Source organism: Tripterygium wilfordii, chromosome 17, assembly GCF_013401445.1.
Source record: "Tripterygium wilfordii isolate XIE 37 chromosome 17, ASM1340144v1, whole genome shotgun sequence".
Taxonomy (NCBI): domain Eukaryota; kingdom Viridiplantae; phylum Streptophyta; class Magnoliopsida; order Celastrales; family Celastraceae; genus Tripterygium; species Tripterygium wilfordii.
In genome coordinates, this window is record NC_052248.1 from 8899391 (window position 1) to 8919918 (window position 20528).

The 20528-nt window shown below is 41.9% G+C and overlaps 1 pseudogene; it reads right to left on the reverse strand.

Moving 5' to 3' along the window:
- Positions 1-18739: 18739 nt before the first annotated feature.
- On the reverse strand, positions 18740-19497 carry LOC119982262 (annotated as a pseudogene).
- Positions 19498-20528: the final 1031 nt, after the last annotated feature.

Genomic DNA, 20528 nt, shown 5'->3' on the forward strand with positions numbered 1-20528 from the left:
AAGTTTGGGAGGGAAAAAAAGTTTAAGTGTATCCTACTTTTATATATATATATAGATAGATAGATAATATGATTTTTGCTAGCAATTTTTTTTGATTTTTGATTAAAAATTTAAATAGCAAATTTGAGAGGAATGCAAGAAATTCGGTGATTAGATGTTTCCAAAATTTTCTTCTTCTTGACCTATATAGAAAACAGAGAGACAAATGTACGACTTCTTCATTCACAGATCTGGGAATATAAATAGACTATTTGAGAAGTTCAAACCTGAAACAATATGATGAGAATTCCACATTGGAAGATGATGAATTTAGAGTCCAGCTTATAAGGGAGGACAAATATCTTATTGTCAACCTGGATTTTCAATATAGAGTTAGGCCCAAACTTGTGATGCTAAACTGGGGCTCTCATCCCGTGTGATGGGTATTCATCATTGGTGCTTTCATTGAGAGTGCACGCGCATGCGTGCAGGCTCGTGGGCTGGCACTATCGTAGGCGGGTCTGTCCCAGAGTCCATTCCTTTATGGAATTCGGTTAGCAGATAGTGGGTCGTGTCTATTATGGGGGGTATGAAAAGAGAAAAAAGACCGTAAAAAAAGAGAGAAAAAAGATCGTTAAAAAGTAAATGGGAAAACCTTAGATCCACTGGACTTGGCAAGGCTATGTGATCTTGGCTTGCAAGGCTTGGGATGGTAAGTGGGCCATATGTCGAAATGGTATAGTCAGGGCCATGCACGAGGTCGTGCATGCTCCCAAGGGGGGAGGATTGAAGAAAATCACACATCGGAAGATGATGAATTTGGAGTCTAGCTTATAAGGGAGGACAAACCTCCTATTATCAACATGAGTTTTTAATATAGAGTTAGACCCAAACTTGTGATGCTAGACTTGGGCCTCCATCCGATGTGACGAGTATTCATCACAATAATGCAACATTTTTCCGAGAGATTTGACTTTATATGTATAAATCTCAAAGATAGGATATCATAATTGTTAGAAATTTTAAAGCCAAACACACCAACAATATTTGTGGTCTTTGGGTTTACTGGTTCACCATAGATATATCGGACTCGTGAGGCTTTGTTCTTTATGGGCTGTTTCCAATGATACTTAGGCCTAGAAAACACGTTAATGTGAGAGGGTATGAGTTTTATAAAAATGGGTCGTTGACTGAGATTGTGAACATGACCGCGTTAACTCTTAGTGCAAGCAAGAGGCCGTGAGTTCAAATCTCATAGGTGTTTTCATTATCACAATTTACGAGATGGAACCTTGCTCAACTCAGCGTGTGCGAATGTCACTATGGGGGACCTTTTCAGGGCTGGGGACATGTGCAACCCACACCCAAGTATTGTGAGCTTTGGGCTAGGCAAGGTCACGACTTGGGTCTTAGCCGTTGGTCCGTGCTTCTACGACCCATCAACTCTCTTATGTATTTATGTCAGGATAATTTAATATCCTCGCCTTCCTCGCTACTAGAACCCATGACTCATTGAAGTTCGGTGAGTAAGTACCCAACTATGAGGGATTTTTCTAGGCCTGGGACCTGTCAAACCCACACCCAGGTATTGTGCGCTTTGGGCTAGGCAAGGTCGTGACTTGGGCCTTAGTCATTGGTCCATGCCTCTATGGCCCATCAACTCCCTTACACATTTATTTTAGGATAATTTAATATCCTCGCCTTACTCAATGCTAGAACCCATGACTCCTTGAAGTTCGGTGAGTGAGTATCCAACTTACCAACTAGTTTAATGTGGTGGATATTTTTCACCCACTAAGGAAATGTCCGCTCTGGCCACCTATGCACTGGTGAGTCCAGTCCCCTATGGGATAGGCCGGCCAGCAAGTACATAAACCCCAGGGATTTATGTCTATAAAATATCTCGCCTCCGAATTGCTAGAACCCATGATCTCTTGGTGATGGGAGAGTGAGTATCCAACTTCACTAGGCAGACATTCATACATCAGGAGGGAGTATGAAAGGCGAACTGAAAAAATGGATCCGCAGCGAGGAGAAGAGTGTAGACAAGACCGACATTCCTATCATGATGACAACAAGCCCCGAAAGACCCAACACCGAGATGAAAAGCCAACCAGATAGCAGGTACTACAATAAAGGTAAAGTTTTCGTAAGTTGGAGAAAATATTACAAATATTGGCCCAAAGGCCTAAGACTAACTTCGAAACATAAAAGGAAAATAGTAGACTAAGCTATGAAATCAATCGTCCCTGGTATTACTGGATCAGAGGAGTGCTTCGGGAAAGTCTCATCTTGGTGGAACTGTCTGGTCTCATCTTGGCCGATCTTTCCATTCTCATTCGGGTCGACTTGCCCAGCTCCAACCTGCCTAACCTCATGGGTAGGAGAATCCTCAATCTCAAACATGGCTGATGGAGGATCCATGTTGGTAGAAGGAAAAAATCTATCAAGGATCTTCTCTTGATCTCCGTCGATCGAAGGAAAATCGATGCGATCTTGTCACCACACTTGGGAACACCGACATCCAAAAGAGCATCCACTCGACCCATGAGATAGACGATATTCCCCTCGGCTTCTTTGGTTGAAGACTCTGTTTGGCATCGGCCAGCTCGGTCTTGACAACAATAAGATAAGCTTTAAGTTTATCAGAATTTCTAATCATCTTCCTTTGTTGATCCTCTTTGACTTTGGATCTCTCATGGAACTCGTAAAAGGATTGAACGCACTGTAGAGACAAGAGTACGACATTAAAGCCAAAATAAAAGAAAGAAAATAAAGAGAGAATACCAAAAAAAATGGTAGGCACCAAGTCACCTGCATAGCATAATGAGTTGAATGTTCCCTAAGCTCCCATAAGAACTCTTCTCCCAGTAACACATGTCAACAGGAACAGCGATAGTAGCAAAGAGAGCCTACCCAACTGTAATATCCTGACCCGATTATACACTGTTTATGGTATTTTGACACGTTGATCGAGGTGGAGTGAACCTTGGTAATCGTGAATCGGGATTTAGGGAGAATAAAAATTAAATCAAGATAAAACTATGAAAATATTTTTAATAAATGGGGGATTTAAAAAGAAAATTGTTGGCGCAAGAATTACTCGAATCGGATTTAAATTGGATTTATTATAAATTTTTGAAGTTAATTTGAACATTTTAGTTAGGGGTGTTTTCGAAAGATGGGTGTTTTTGAAAGTAAAAATACCACATATATACACCTATCGAAAACATCGGAGCATCTACACAACAGCGGAAATAAGAAGACTTATCTACCCGAGATCAGACTGAGTAAATAAGTAACATATATACAAAAACAAAACCCAAAATCCTCAAAACTTGCTAAAGAAACAGCTCGAGGCTACACACCAGCTCATGCGTCCCGCCGCTGACCAGCATCACCTAAATCCAACTCACCTGAAAGGGAAACAAGAAGAGGGGTGAGCCAAGAAGCTCAGTAGGGCATAGAAAGGGAACACCGATATCCAAAAAAAAATAAATCCAAGAATATGACGCATAATATGCAGCACAATAAATATACAATCATTGGCAATTCAACCAGGTAATATGGTAGCCGATAAGGCTATACAGCACCGTAACCACAAACACTAGTCTCCGGTAATCCATAATCCATAATCCACCCCTGGACCCACCCTAATCCCCGTAGGGTGTCTCCCAGTCCAGGTCCACACCGAAACTATATGCGAGCTAGATTTCCGGAGTTATTCACTACCTGGGTACGATTTTAATTTCGGAGACTCCAATGATAACTATATGCGAGCTAGATTTCCGGAGTTATTCACTACCTAGGTACAATTTTAATTTCGGGGACGAAATTATTTTCTTAAGGGGGGGGAGGATGTAATATCCTGACCCGATTATACACTGTTTATGGTATTTTGACACGTTGATCGAGATGGAGTGAACCTCGGTAATCGTGAATCGGGATTTAGGGAGAATAAAAATTAAATCAAGATAAAACTATGAAAATATTTTTAATAAATGGGGGATTTAAAAAGAAAATTATTGGCGCAAGAATTACTCGAATCGGATTTAAATTGGATTTATTATAAATTTTTGAAGTTAATTTGAACATTTTAGTTAGGGATGTTTTTGAAAGATGGGTGTTTTTGAAAGTAAAATATTGTATAAAAGAAAAATTAAAGAAAATAAAAAAAAATTGCAAAAAAAACCCTCCTCTCACGATTTTCTCTCTCTCTCCTCTTTCTCTCTCTAAAACGGGTTAACCTGCAATTTCATGATTCCGGCGACGGTGACGGTCAAGGCTGGTATCAAAAGAAGCGTACGGACGAGACGAGTGTAACCCAACTTGAATCACGTCGATCGGAGCTCCGGTTTGGGAGAAATCTGAGATTGAAGTTCCGGCCACCGTGAGCTTTCTTTGGTCGATCCGGCCGATTCCGACGACGGTTTGGCTTGATTCAGGTACCTATGAGTTCATTTCATCGAGCTCTTCAATTTGATATAAGATTTGGCAGGTTTGGGTGGCCGGATCGCCGGCGGTGACGTTGAATGGGTTTCGGCCGAGTTGACCGAGTCAGGCCGAGTTGACTCGGTTGACTGATGTATTGACCGGTTCAACCCAGTTGACGCGGTTTAACCCGGTTTGACCCAGTTGACCCTGTTGAACCCGGTTTTGACCCATTTCACCTGGTTTGTCCCGGTTTTGGCCCATTTGACCCGGGTTTGATCCATTTGACCCTAGTTTGACCCGGTTTTGACCCGTTGACCATAGTTGACTGACCGTATTTTAACTGTATTTTCGTATATCTTGTTTTTCGGTGTAGACGGTGATCCCGGTTGAGATTCGAAGCGGGTTGACTTTCGAGGTCAGGGGTTAATCAGGGACGCGTGATTGATATTTGCATCCTGATTTCTAGGTAAGGGTTTTCTATGTATCTTGCGTGTGATTCTAGAGTTCCGGTTTCACGGACTCTTATTATATTATGGATCTGTCGGTTTCCGGGGGTGGAAATACGATCTGTTTGTATAATTTATACGTATTCTATGTTGATTATCATTGTTGGTACATCTTTGGGAGTGGGGTGATTGGAGGTGGTTGAGGTACACTGTGGGGCCCATATAGGAGCCCAATATATTGGATTATGATGGATTATACAATAAACTGGGTACGTACCTGTAGACCGTCTGTGGTGAGGTGCATCACAGGGGACGCTCTCTGGTGTAGGCTATGCTATCGGGATATCCGATCCTCATCCAGTTTCGGTGTGGACCTGGACTGGGAGACACCCTACGGGGATTAGGGTGGGTCCAGGGGTGGATTATGGATTATGGATTACCGGAGACAAGTGTCTGTGGTTACGGTGCTGTATAGCCTTATCGGCTACCATATTACTTGGTTGAATTGCCAATGATTGTATATTTATTGTGCTGCATATTATGCGTCATATTCCTGGATTTCTTATTTTTTTTGATATCGGTGTTCCCTTTCTATGCCCTACTGAGCTTCTTGGCTCACCCCTCTTCTTGTTTCCCTTTCAGGTGAGTTGGATTTAGGTGATGCTGGTCAGCGGCGGGACGCATGAGCTTGTGTGTAGCCTCGAGCTGTTTCTTTAGCAAGTTTTGAGGATTTTGGGTTTTGTATTTGTATATATGTTACTTATTTACTCAGTCTGATCTCGGGTAGATAAGTCTTCTTATTTTCGCTGTTGTATAGATACTTCGATGTTTTCGATAGGTGTATATATGTGGTATTCTGGAGAGACTATACCCATGTTATATTTCAGGAGTTATTACTATTTTATATATTGATTTAGGTATATTGGATTAAGGGTTGGTTCGGGGGATGGGGTCCCCTGCCGGTCACGTTCTTGTGGGTTTAGGTACACTTCGATATACCTTAGGAGAGAAGGGTGTGACAGTTTGGTATCGGAGCTGTAGGTTTAGATATTTATGGGGTTAGACTACCTAAGTTATGTCGTTGGCTACACATCATGCGCTTCTCGACTGACCTGGTGAGTTTTTATTTTTGTGTTTCTTGCTTTTAGATTTATGTATACGTGTGTTACATTTTGTAGATATGGTTGACACACGAAATACTCGGGTGCAAGGACATGGATGAGGTAGGGGACGACATGAGGCGGATGAGCCTTAGGGGGTAGATGAGGCGGGTATGCCTGAGGTGGTTCCATTAGAGCGTGGACGAGGACGGAGAGGTAGAGGTGCGAGACGTGGTAGGGGTGTGAGACGTGGGAGGGGCGGGGGCAGGCGAGGAGCGTATGTAGCTCCAGTAGATGATATTGGGGAGGTACCACTGGTACAACCAGCACCACAGGGGGTAGAGGCAGTAGTGACTACTTCACGGCAGGAGGTCCGTGATGTTACTGAGTTGGTGCGAGCACTTGGGCAGACTGTTACCGGACTTGTGACACAGATTGCCGCTCCAGCCCCAGCTGCATTACAGGCTCCTGCTGAGGTTCCAGCACAGGTTCCTATTTTAGGTGGGTTACAGGAGGGTGCAGGACAGATTATTGAGGCGCAGGTAGCTCCTTTGGCGATTGATACTTCGATCAAGGAGCTAGCTGAGTTACGGAAGACGAACCCTCCGGTTTATGGAGGAGTGATAGATCCAGTGGCAGCAGAGGAGTGGCTTCGCCAGCTACGCAGGAAAATGACTTCCTTGCGGATTCCTGAGGAGAGGAGGGCTTTATTGGCTGCAGAGTTTTTAGAGGGGGATGCTTTTACATGGTGGGAGGTGATGACAATTAGTCGGGGCAGAGAGGGTATGCCATGGGCGGAGTTTGAGACAGTTTTTCTGGCACAGTATGTACCACAGACAGTGCGTGTAGCTAACGCTAAGGAGTTCCTTGAGTTGATTCAGTCCCCGGACATGACAGTGACTCAGTATCAGGCTCGCTTTGAGGAGTTAGGGAGATATGGGGAGGAGTATATTTCCACTGAGGAAAAGAAGATACCGAGATTTCGGAGAGGATTGTCTCCAAAGATTTCACCTCACTTGGCGGCTCAGACTATCACCACCTATCGCGAGTGTATTGATAAGGCACTCGGAGTTGAGAGGACTTTAGTGGAGATTAAGGATTATTGGGAGATTCATAAAAGGAAGCTTGAGAGTTCTACATCTACTACTGGTGAGAGTAGTCAGCGCAGACAGAGGACTGATACCCGTGTGCAGCAGCAGAGTCAGGGACAGAGTTCTCAGAGTCAGAGACAGAGTTATCGGGCACCTAAGCAGGGACAGCAGGGGCAAAGACAGGGTCAGCAGAGGCAGAGATTGGATCAGTAGGGTCAGGATCTGAGACGGGATCAACAGCCCCAGCATTGCTATGCATGTGGTCATGTGGGCCATATGCGTTGGGATTGTCCTATGGCAAACAACCCGTAATGTTTTTAGTGTGGCTTGCCAGGACATACTCGCAGAGATTGCCCACAGGGTGGAGGACCTGCTCCGCCAGCACCTCGAGGTCAGAGAGCTCCAGCTCTAGCTCCAGTTCCCGCACCAGCACCAGCACCAGCACCGATTCCAGCACCGAGAGGTCCTGCAGGACGTGGTAGACCATTAGCTCAGCAGCAACAGCAAGTCCAGAGAGGTGGAGTGTATGCACTCGGGCCTGATGCAGTACCAGCAGAGCGAGATCATTTGGGAGGTAGGTTTCTCTTATTCAGTTCTTGGGTACGTGTTTTGTTTGATACTGGTGCTACGCATTCATTTATTTCTACATCATTTGCTGAGGCATTGGGTTTAGGGATTACAGGAGTGGCGAGGAGATTTATAGTTGATTCGCCCCTAGGATCAGGTACTGTGATTAGTGGTATCTGTAGGGACTGTGTATTTAGTTTTGCAAACCATGAGTTTAGAGCAGATTTGTTTATGATGCCATTTACTGATTTTGATGTTATTCTCGGATTGGATTGGTTGACTGAGTATGAGGCAATTATAGAGTGTGGTGAGAGGAGGATTACACTGACCACACCTTCGGGGAGGGTTAGATTTCGTGGGACGAGACTTCTTCCTTGTCCACATTTTTTAGATAATCCTCAGTACACCGATTGTATTGTAGCGGGTTTGATTACCTCAGAGTCTAGGGAGGAGTCTTTGACTCCTATACCTGTGGTGGAGTACCATATGGATGTTTTTCCTGATGATTTATCGGGGTTGCCACCGCAGAGGGAGATTGACTTTGTGATTGAGTTGTATCCGGGTACAGATCCTATTTCTATACCACCGTACAGGATGGCACCAGCAGAGCTGAAGGAGTTAGACGCTCAGTTGATAGGTTTACAGAAGTTGGGTTTTATCAGACCGAGTACTTCACCTTGGGGAGCACCTGTTCTATTTGTGAAAAAGAAGGATGGTACGATGCGGATGTGTGTGGATTACCGACAGCTGAATCGGGTGACAGTGAAGAATAAATATCCATTGCCGAGGATTAATGATCTGTTTGATCAATTGAGGGGTAGCCACTATTACTCCAAGATTGATCTCAGATCGGGATATCACCAGCTGAGGATCCGGGAGGAGGATATTCCGAAGACAGCTTTCCGCACACGGTTTGGCCATTATGAGTACTTGGTTATGCCATTTGGGCTAACCAATGCACCTGCAGCGTTTATGGATTTGATGCATAGGGTATTCAGGCCATATCTGGATCAGTTTGTGATTGTGTTCATTGATGACATATTGATTTATTCAGCCACTGAGGAGGAGCATGTTAGACATTTGGGGATTGTGTTGCGGATGCTCAGGGAGCATAGATTATATGCCAAGCTGAGCAAATGTGAATTTTGGATGACTCAGGTGAAATTTTTAGGGCATGTGATATCCCAGGAGGGGATAGCAGTGGATCCAGCTAAGGTGGAGGCAGTGATAGCTTGGAGGAGACCGAAGAATGTAGGAGAAATTCGTAGTTTCTTAGGGTTAGCAGGGTACTATCGGCGTTTTATCAAGGGGTTCTCGCTGCTTGCAGCGCCGATGACGCAGTTGACCCGAAAGGATACTCCGTTTGTCTGGTCAGACGAATGTGAGCAAGCTTTTCTGGAGTTAAAGACTCGACTTACATCTCCACCAGTGTTGGTGATACTAGACAGAGATATTGGTTATCAGGTATATTGTGATGCTTCAGGAGTTGGATTGGGTTGTGTGCTGATGCAACAGGACAGAGTGGTTGAGTATGCTTCACGTCTACTGAAGCAGCATGAGAGGAATTATCCGGTGCATGATTTGGAGTTAGCTGCTGTTGTGTTCACATTAAAGCAGTGGAGATATTATCTTTATGGAGAGAGATTCGAGGTATTCTCAGATCATAGGAGTCTCCGGTATTTGTTTACTCAGAGAGATCTGAACCAGAGACAGCGTAGATGGATGGAGTACCTTGAGGACTTTGATTTTACTTTACAGTATCATCCAGGCAAGGCCAATGTGGTGGCTGATGCCTTGAGTAGGAGATTGGTTGTAGCTCGGTTAGCTATCCGTGAATTTGAGTTAGTGGATACGCTTAGTCAGTATCGACTGGATATGGAGGAGCGTGGAGACTCATTGAGTTTACGGAGTTTGATTGCTCGTCCGACACTTGTACAGCAGGTGTTGGATGCACAGTTGGGGGATACACTATTTGATGACGTTGAGGATATTGAGGGATGGGTCAGAGGTACCGATGGTGGAGTTAGATTTCGGGGCCGGTTAGTGGTCCCAGAGGATACCGAGTTACGGGAGGAGATACTTCGGGAGGCACACCAATCACAGTTTGTGATGCATCCTGGTGCTACTAAGATGTATCGAGATTTACGGAGACAGTATTGGTGGAGTGGCATGAAGAGAGATGTTGCACAGACCGTGACTCGATGTCTTACCTGTCAGCAAGTAAAGGCAGAGCATCGACGACCCGCAGGATTGTTACAGTCGCTTCCATTACCTGAGTGGAAGTGGGAGCATCTTACTATGGATTTTGTGATGGGTTTACCTATGACTCCACGGAGGCATGATGCGGTTTGGGTGGTTGTTGCTCGGTTGACAAAGACAGCTCATTTTATGCCTATTCGACAGATAGATTCGATAGAGTCGTTGACCAGGTTGTATGTACGAGAGATAGTCTGACTGCATGGCGTACCATTGAGTATTGTGTCTGATCGGGATCCCAGATTTACTTCACGGTTTTGGGGCAGTTTTCAGGATGTTCTAGGAACGAAATTGAACTTCGGTACAGCTTTTCATCCTCAGACTGATGGGCAGAGTGAGCGTATCATTCAGATTCTGGAGGATATGCTTCGGACTTGTGTGGTAGACTTCCGAGGAGATTGGGAGACTCATATTCCTCTGGTGGAGTTTGTGTATAATAATAGCTACCAGAGCAGTATACAGATGGCACCATATGAGGCATTATATGGGAGACCTTGTAGATCACCATTATGCTGGTCAGAGGTTGGGTCCAGAGATGGTGCAGCAGACTACTGAGGTAGTGACAGTGATCCGGCGGCGACTTCTGACAGCTCAGTCACGTCAGAAGAGTTACGAGGATAGGAGACGTAGACCTCTAGAGTTTCAGGTGGGGGATCACGTGTTTCTGAGGGTTAGTCCGAAGCGAGGGGTACAGAGATTTGGGAGAGCGGGGAAGTTAGCTCCGAGGTTTATAGGACCATTTGAGATTTTGGAGAGAGTGGGGACAGTAGCTTATCGATTAGCTTTACCCGCACAGTTGTCAGGGGTACATGGTGTGTTTCATGTGTCTATGTTACGGAGATACCATAGGGACCCTTCTCATATATTAGATTGGTCTACCTTGGAGATTGGTGAGGACGCTACTTTTGAGACACGTCCTATTAGGATTGCGGATAAACAGGAGAGGCAGCTACGATCGAAGACCATACCCTTAGTCAAGGTGATATGGCAGCACTATGGTGCTGAGGAGGCGACCTGGGAGTTGGAGTCTGACATGCGAGCTAGATTTCCGGAGTTATTCACTACCTAGGTACGATTTTAATTTCGGGGACGAAATTATTTTCTTAAGGGGGGGAGGATGTAATATCCTGACCCGATTATACACTGTTTATGGTATTTTGACACGTTGATCGAGGTGGAGTGAACCTCGGTAATCGTGAATCGGGATTTAGGGAGAATAAAAATTAAATCAAGATAAAACTATGAAAATATTTTTAATAAATGGGGGATTTAAAAAGAAAATTATTAGCGCAAGAATTACTCGAATCGGATTTAAATTGGATTTATTATAAATTTTTGAAGTTAATTTGAACATTTTAGTTAGGGGTGTTTTTGAAAGATGGGTGTTTTTGAAAGTAAAATATTGTATAAAAGAAAAATTAAAGATAATAAAAATAAAATAAAAAAATTGCTAAAAAACCCTCTTCTCTCACGATTTTCTCTCTCTCCTCTTTCTCTCTCTAAAACGGGTTAACCTGCAATTTCATGATTCCGGCGACGGTGACTGTCAAGGCTGGTATCAAAAGAAGCGTACGGACGAGACGAGTGTAACCCAACTTGAATCACGTCGATCGGAGCTCCGGTTTGGGAGAAATCTGAGATTGAAGTTCCGGCCGCCGTGAACTTTCTTTGGTCGATCCGGCCGATTCCGGCGACGGTTTGGCTTGATTCAGGTACCTATGAGTTCATTTCATCGAGCTCTTCAATTTGATATAAGATTTGGCAGGTTTGGGTGGCCGGATCGCCGGCGGTGACGTTGAATGGGTTTCTGCCGAGTTGACCGAGTCAGGCCGAGTTGACTCGGTTGACTGATGTGTTGACCGGTTCAACCCAGTTGACCCGGTTTAACCCGGTTTGACCCAGTTGACCCGGTTTAACCCGGTTTTGGCCCATTTGACCCAGTTTGACCCGGTTTTGATCCATTTCACCTAGTTTGACCCGGTTTTGACCCGTTGACCCTGTTTTGATCCATTTCACCTAGTTTGACCCGGTTTTGACCGTTGACCATAGTTGACCGACCGTATTTTAACTGTATTTTCGTATATCTTGTTTTTCGGTGTAGACGGTGATCCCGGTTGAGATTCGAAGCGGGTTGACTTTCGAGGTCAGGGGTTAATCAGGGACGCGTGATTGATATTTGCATCCTGATTTCCAGGTAGGGGTTTTCTATGTATCTTGCGTGTGATTCTAGAGTTCCTGTTTCACGTACTCTTATTATACTATGGATCTGTCAGTTTTCGGGGGTGGAAATACGATCTGTTTGTATAATTTATACGTATTCTATGTTGATTATCATTGTTGGTACGTCTTTGGGAGTGGGGTGATTGGAGGTGGTTGAGGTACACTGTGGGGCCCATATAGGAGCCCAATATATTGGATTATGATGGATTATACAATAAACTGGGTACGTACCTGTAGACCGTCCGTGGTGAGGTGCATCACAGGGGACGCTCTCTGGTGTAGGCTATGCTATCGGGATATCCGATCCTCATCCAGTTTCGGTGTGGACCTGCACTGGGAGACACCCTACGGGGATTAGGGTGGGTCCAGGGGTGGATTATGGATTATGGATTACCGGAGACTAGTGTCTGTGGTTACGGTGCTGTATAGCCTTATCGGCTACCATATTACTTGGTTGAATTGCCAATGATTGTATATTTATTGTGCTGCATATTATGCGTCATATTCCTGGATTTCTTATTTTTTTTGATATCGGTGTTCCCTTTCTATGCCCTACTGAGCTTCTTGGCTCACCCCTCTTCTTGTTTCCCTTTCAGGTGAGTTGGATTTAGGTGATGCTGGTCAGCGACGGGACGCATGAGCTGGTGTGTAGCCTCGAGCTATTTCTTTAGCAAGTTTTGAGGATTTTGGGTTTTGTATTTGTATATATGTTACTTATTTACTCAGTCTGATCTCGGGTAGATAAGTCTTCTTATTTTCGCTGTTGTATAGATACTCCGATGTTTTCGATAGGTGTATATATGTGGTATTCAGGAGAGACTATGCCCATGTTATATTTCAGGAGTTATTACTATTTTATATATTTTATATATTGATTTAGGTATATTGGATTAAGGGTTGGTTCGGGGGATGGGATCCCCTGCCGGTCACGTTCTTGTGGGTTTAGGTACACTTTGGTATACCTTAGGAGAGAAGGGCGTGACACCAACTCCCTCTTCCTTCATGGAATAGTCCCTAGGGATCAGTTGACCGTCAATAATAGGAGTGAACACTAATTCACTCGGTCCAGTAGGGACAAGAGATGACCAAATCTGGATAGCAGTCTAGACCTACATAGCGGCCGACCTAGATGCAGGTCGAATTGGAGATGGTTGTTCATATGTAGCGAACAACCCTAAGTAGGCTGATCAGCCCCTAGGGATCATTTGATCATCAATTGTAGGAGTGAACACTAATTTACTAGGTCTAGTAGGGACAGGATATTACCAAACCTGGATAGCAGTCTGGACCTACATGGCAGCTGACCTAGATGTAGGTCGAATTGGAGATGGTCGTTCGTGTGTAACGGACGACCCGTAAGCAGACTAATCTTCGTAGTGACCGACCTTGGTAATTGGACCAATTTGAACGATAGTCGGACTTGTGCGAGTCGATATTTATGGCTAGAAGACCTCAGGTGGTAGTCAGACTTATGCGGTCCAATGCTGGCGGACCTCGAGTGGCAGCAGAACTTGTGTGGACGGACCCCGGGTGGCGATAGGACCTGAACAGGCCAAACTGTTTGGCACCGATCTGGGTGTGGGTAAACCCAGATTTCTTGCTCGAACTCGTGGGATGAACTAGGCAGCTAGACAACTAATGAGATGGTAGACCTGGTGAGGTGAGGATGCGAGCTAGCACGATGAAAGTAATGTAACCCATGCCAAACAAGGATCTTGAACCAAACAAAACCCAATTTGGGCAAATCTGAATGAGCCTTTGGGGGACAAATGTGGGAGAATATTTCAAAATAGCCATGTGGCGTAAGCCTATTGGTCACCGCAATAGGTTGACCAAGTCATTAACAATAAGTCCATGATTTTCAGGATTAATCCATCATTAAATCAGGTAACTGATCTACTAACATCTGTACAAATACTCCCAATGAGTTGTACCAGAATTAAACTCCTCCACTACATAAAGAAGGGTTAGACCTCAAGGTAAAGTTTAAGCTCTATTTTTGTGATTATTTTGACTGGTGATTATCTTGAAGACTGATTTGAGCGTCGAAGTGTCCTCTGTCATCCAACGACCATCGGGTTCACTGACCACTATTTTTTTTGGGATAAGGACAACCAGATCACAGAGAAGCTTTAGGCTGACCACTCTCTCACCATCCAAGGAGGAGTTCGCCAACGTGGTGTTCATCTTTTGTTCACTACAGCCATCATGCGTTATCTTCCCACAATGGACCTCGACCCAGGTCTCAATTGATCCATGGGGATTGCAAGGTCTTCCATATTGCCTAGATTTTAGCAATCTGTTATCCAATGGGTAACTGGGTGGGTTCCACGTTACTAAGAAAAAGATACGAGTTTTGCTTGTAAGGCACTAGGGTAGCTTGTGCTAGATTGATGTGGGATTATAGGCGTGACAATAATTAATTTATTGTGATAAACACGTCTTCATTAACCCTTTAGAGAGGTTGAATGACTATTTTGAATAATGAGAGATAACTATAATCAATTAAATTGTGATAAGCATCCATCCCTACATCAAAGTCTATGGTGGTTGTACTAAAAAAATCTCTACAGTGGCTGAATTGGCTTATGCGCGCATGGAAATACTAATTATGTATAAGCATTATTGGTTTTTATTGATATATTGTCAAGATTATCTAATTGGATGCATGCGGTCATTTTTTAATATTCTTTCATAACTTCATATGAGACTTATAGTAGTTGTCATTAATTAACTTAATATTGAATGCATCAGGTCATTTTTTAATATTGTTTTTTAAAAGGTCAAATAGACCCCATTGTATTCATATACCCAATAAATTGAGTAATTTACTCATAAACACTTGAGTCACCATAAAGATGAAGTACAATAAAGATAAACGAGAAAACACAAATACTAAAACAAGAAAAATAGGAAAACACATAAAACTAAAACCGGTTGTCAGCGGACACCCCTGAACGACACCCAGTTACACGGAAGTCATGGGAATAAAAAAATTTCATATATGTGTGCATATATGTTTTTCCATTAATTTTTTATTTTTAATATCAAGTTGTTGATTTCATTAGAGATAATAGGCATATTGAAGAATAAATACTCATTATCTACTAATTATTGCATTAATTACTTCAGTCTTAAGTCGATTGAAGTTAAATATACAATACAAAATTATTTTGCCTGGTCAATCAGATTATGTCTAACATTGTTGTGCAGGGAAGTTTCGTCTAACATTTGCATGGTCAATCAGTTTGGATCTGTACGAATCTGGTTTTTATCCGTGTCATCACATGACTATTTGGACAGCTGGATTGTATAGATTTTTCTCATATTTGATGTCTAAATTATCTAGTTGGATAAAGTTAGATTATCTTTTTCTTAATTGTGTGGATAAATCTTGGATTTATTTATTTATTAAGATTGAGATAAATCCCTTTTTTTGTTATCTAAATTATCGTATGTGATTAAGTTAGATAGAGTTCATCTCAGTTGATTGGATAAATCATAATACTTGTTCAGTTGAGATAAAACTCATTTATCTACTTCTTGTTTTTTTTTTTTTTTTTTTTTAAAGGCCCACAGGCCACACACACGCTAAGCCGTGTTCGAGGGGCATGAAGACCACCACAGCGGATGGAAAACTACCCAAATCCCAAACCCCCTAATGAGAATAGAACCCTGAACCTCAATGTTCTTGACAGACAACCTGACCAACCAAGCTATCTCCTATTCTCATTTATCTACTTCTTGTTAAAATCTCCCTAAGTGATAACCTTTTATCTTATATAAATATGGTTATTATTAAGACACTGAATATAATTAATCCTTGAAGAGATTTAACAATTTAATCGATAAGATGGATTGAATTATTATCATATCATTCTACAATCATCATAACTTTAATTCCCTTAAATTTAATCTCCTATTTATAATCGATACCTTTACCTTTTATCATTAGGTTGTTGATAAGTGATAAAAGTTGTAAGGGATTAATCACATCTGAGTTTTTGAAAAACAAATTGTTAAAGATCTTCTCACTGGAACACTTGTCTTTTTTATAAGGATCACAAGGCACTTGACTGAAGATAATTGAAGCTATTGAGAAAAAATACAAGATCATTGATTGAGCTTTGTGTTTCTATTTCATATTGTACTCTCTTCTATTCTTGAGTGATAAATCTGTTGGAAACATGCAACTCGCGAAAGCGTAAAAGGACCTCATAGATATAAACCATATTTCAATTAATTGCAAGTAGATTATATACCTTGAGATCTCTCTGATTTGATCTCTAATAATCAGGAACGAAGGAGGGAGTCAGCGAGTTTGATACTAAGCTCAAACCTGCGGATCTTCCACCGTATGCACCAATTCCCAAACTTAGATTGAGATGGTGGTCTCTTTTCTCCAAGAACCTGAAGAACACAAACCAAAACTAGTGGAAACGATTAGAGAGTAAAGAGGCCAACTGGTGTCTCAAAACTTGTGTTAACAAAACACACACTATGTGTGCATTTATAGGGTTTGGCCACACCTAAGGTTTTCTCCCTAGGTGGGCCGGCCCCTAAGCCTCTCCCTCTCCTAATTCTGGTCCGTTTTGGTTTTCTTGTATCTTCTGGTATTGGGCTTCTGGGCTACAGTGGGGACCAACTAGGAAAAATAAAACATGGGCTTCCTATGAATTTAATTATTAGCCCAAACCCATGGACATAATTATAATTCATAAATTATAATATATTCCACTAAAATATTATATTTGCACTCCCCGTTTTATCTCAAATTAAATCTGAGCCTTTCGTTATACTTGTTCATAAAATTCTTCACGTTAAGTTACAGATACCCGTCAATTAAATATGCCATTGACATATAATATTTAATTGACATCTTTAAATATTTCCTTGAGCTTACCGCTTAACTTATTTGAATGTCTCGGATTAATTAAAATCCACCTGCAGGGTTTTGACACAATCTCAAATCCTATAAGCATTCTCAAGAGGGTATCATCAATCCATAATTGGACGTGAATTTTATTAACAGATTATTTTCCATCGTACAATTAATGCGGTGACCCAAGTCACTTGATGTTTGTTGGCCTATACAAAAAACCCTCACCCTTTAGTAAATCAAAGTCCCATACATTAAATGCACATGTACTAATAATCTTTAATAAATTAAGAATATGAACAATTCTATAACGTCTGTGTGAGTGTACAATTTTCCATATAGTCAGACTGAGAAAATTGACTCACACGTAGTCCTGATCAATACACTCCAAGTGTACTGATATAGTAAGTTCAAGTCTTGCCGCTCTCTGTAACCAAGATAGGTATACTGAAATACTATACCATAGCCAAGCTGACGGTTTGTCCAATTCCATCTTAGCTGTGATTGCTTACTTATATTCGATAGGAACTTATGAATTGATCTTCCGTGTGCAAGCTTAGACTCTATATAAAGTGACTCCATATCTCGAGATAAAGTGATCTCGAGATAAAGTGACTCCATATCTGTAAGCAAGAAATCCTTTCTTGGAATCTTTCATGCCGAATCTTGCCAGGATGGTGTCAATGTAGACTCCCTGAGATAGACCCAGCATTCTTTGTTTCTAATTTTTTAGTAGTTTGATCCCAAGAATGTGGCCGGCTTCTCCCAAATCTTTCATTTCGAATTGACTACTCAACCAGACTTTAACAGTAGATAATATAGCTACATCATTCCCGATGAGTAATATATCATCTACATAAAGTACTAAAAATACCAAACACTTCCATTGCTCCTCCGATAGACACAAGGTTCATCAGGACATTGCTCAAATCCATAGGATTTTATGGCCTGGTTGAATCTTATATTCCAAGACCTAGATGCCTGCTTGAGTCCATAAATGGATCTCTTAAGCTTGCACAATAGGTGCTCTTGGTTTCTAACTACAAATCCATCTAGTTGTACCATATAGATGCTTTCGTCAAGACTTCCATTTAGGAAAGTTGTCTTGACATCCATTTGCCATATTTCATAATCATAATATGCTGTAATGGATAAAAGAATACGGATAGATTTAAGCATGGCTACCGGTGAAAAGGTTTCCTCATAATCAATCCCTTCTTTCTGAGTGTACCCTTTCGTAACAAGCCTAGCTTTGAAGGTTTCAACCTTCCCATCCACCCCCTTCTTTCTCTTGTAGATCCACTTGCAACCAATGGGTTTTACACCATTTGGTGATTCTATAAGTTCCCATACTTGATTTGAGTACATGGACTCCATCTCAGATTTCATAGCTTTCTTCCAAGATATTGCATCTTTATCTTGGAGAGCTTCTTTGTAGTTAGTGGGATCAATATCTTGTTCAGTTGGGATCATTTCATACACTTCACCCAATAGAGCATATCGACTACGTAATCTAGTTACCCTCCCACTACGACGAGGCCCTGTTTGTTCGTTTGGAGTATTTTGGTGTGATGATTTTGTTCAATTTGTATCAGGATCTTCATGCTGATCTGGTTGATTCCCCAGCATGTCCTGATTATCCCTCTGAACAGAATCAATTTGGGATTCCATAATTCTCCTACTGTTATGTGGTACTGGATCGTTATCCTCAACTGGTGTTCCTTGAGTTGTTTGGTTTCCTTGTGTTTCCCCTCTTAATACTTCAAGAACAATCTTACTTTTGGGTTTGTGATTCATCATATTGTCTTCTTCTAAGAATCGGGCATTGGTGCTGACAATGACCTTCTGATCCTTAGGACTATAAAACAAACCACCTTTGGTACCTCGAGGGTATCCAACGAAAAAACATACTTCTGTTCTTGATTCCAACTTCCCAGTATTCCCTACAAACACATGGGCCGGACTACCCCATATCCGTATATTGGCCAAGCTAGGCTTTCTCCCTATCCATAATTATGTAGGAGTAGTTGGTACTGACTTAGAAGGAACTAAGTTCAGAATGTAGGCAGCTGTTTCTAGGGCATAGCCCCAGAAGAAATTAGGCAACTCAGAAAAACTCATCATTGATCTTACCATTTCCATAAGAGTCCTATTCCTCCTTTCTGCAACACCATTTTGTTGTGGTGCGCCTGGCACAGTCAACTGGGATAAAATCCCCTCTGCGTTTAAGTATTCCATAAACTCTCCCGAGAGGTATTCGCCACCACGATCAGATCGTAGTGTTTTGATACTCTTCCTAATAGCTTCTCCGTAACTGCCTTATAGCTTTTGAACATCTCAAAAGTTTCAGACTTATGGTGCATTAGAAAAAAGTATCCATACCTTGAGTAGTCGTCTATGAAAGTAACGAAGTACTCATAACCTCCTCTCGCTTGGATAGTCATTGGACCACACACATCAGAATGTACCAACTCCAAACATTCTTTGGCTCTATACCCCTTGGCCGAAAATGGCCTCTTAGTCATCTTACCTTCCAAACACGATTCACAAACTGGAAGTTCCTCAACTTCTAATGAACTCAAAAGTCCATCTCGTACCAGTCTAGTAATCCTATTTAGATTTATATGACCTAAGCGTAGATGCCAAAGATAAGTTTGATTTGGTTTCGAAGGCTCCCTTCTCTTAGATGGCAAAATTGTTGAGTTATTCAATTCATTATATTTAGCAGAATTTGGACTTATAATGTAAAGATTATCTACCAAAGTACCAGAATAGATAAAACATTTATTGTACCTGATAACAATAGAGTTATCAAACTCAAAACAACATCCATTCAAAGCTAAAGATGGAACTGAAAGTAAATTTCATCTCATAGCTGGTACGTAAAAACAATCGTTCAAAATTAAAGTCCTATCACTACTAAAACTCAAATGAAAAACGCCTACTGCTTCTACTCTTAGTTTTGTTGCATCTCCCAAAAGCACGTAACTCTCTTCTTTATTTGGTCGTCTGGTTTCCAGGAACCCCAGCAATGAATTACAAACATGATTAGTGGCTCCAATGTCTACACACCAAGATCTAGTAGACACAACCGCTAATTGTGTTTCGACAACAAATAAACGAAAGTTACCTTGAGTATTCTTGCTTAGCCATGTCTAACATTGCTTTTTCCAATGTCCCTTCTGGCCACAGTGAAAACACTTGCCTTTCGGCTTTTTCACTCCACCTTGAATACCCTTGGAGTTGAATGACTTATTCTTCTTTTGAGTCTTTTCCTTCTTCTTTCCTTTCAGTATAGTAGAAGATCCTTTCTCATTCAGATTGACCTTAGCTTGCTTAGGTTGAAGTTTTTCTGCTCCTTTAAGCTCATTGAGAAGTTTCGACAAGGTATAAAGCCTTTTGTTCATGTTATAGTTCAACCGAAAATTCTCATAGCTATCAGGAAGAGATTGAAGTACGATATCGATTTGGCTTTCACCATCAATATCAGCACCAAGTACTTCGAGCTCATTCAAAAGACTCATCATCTTAAGAGTGTAATCACTTACATTGGCTC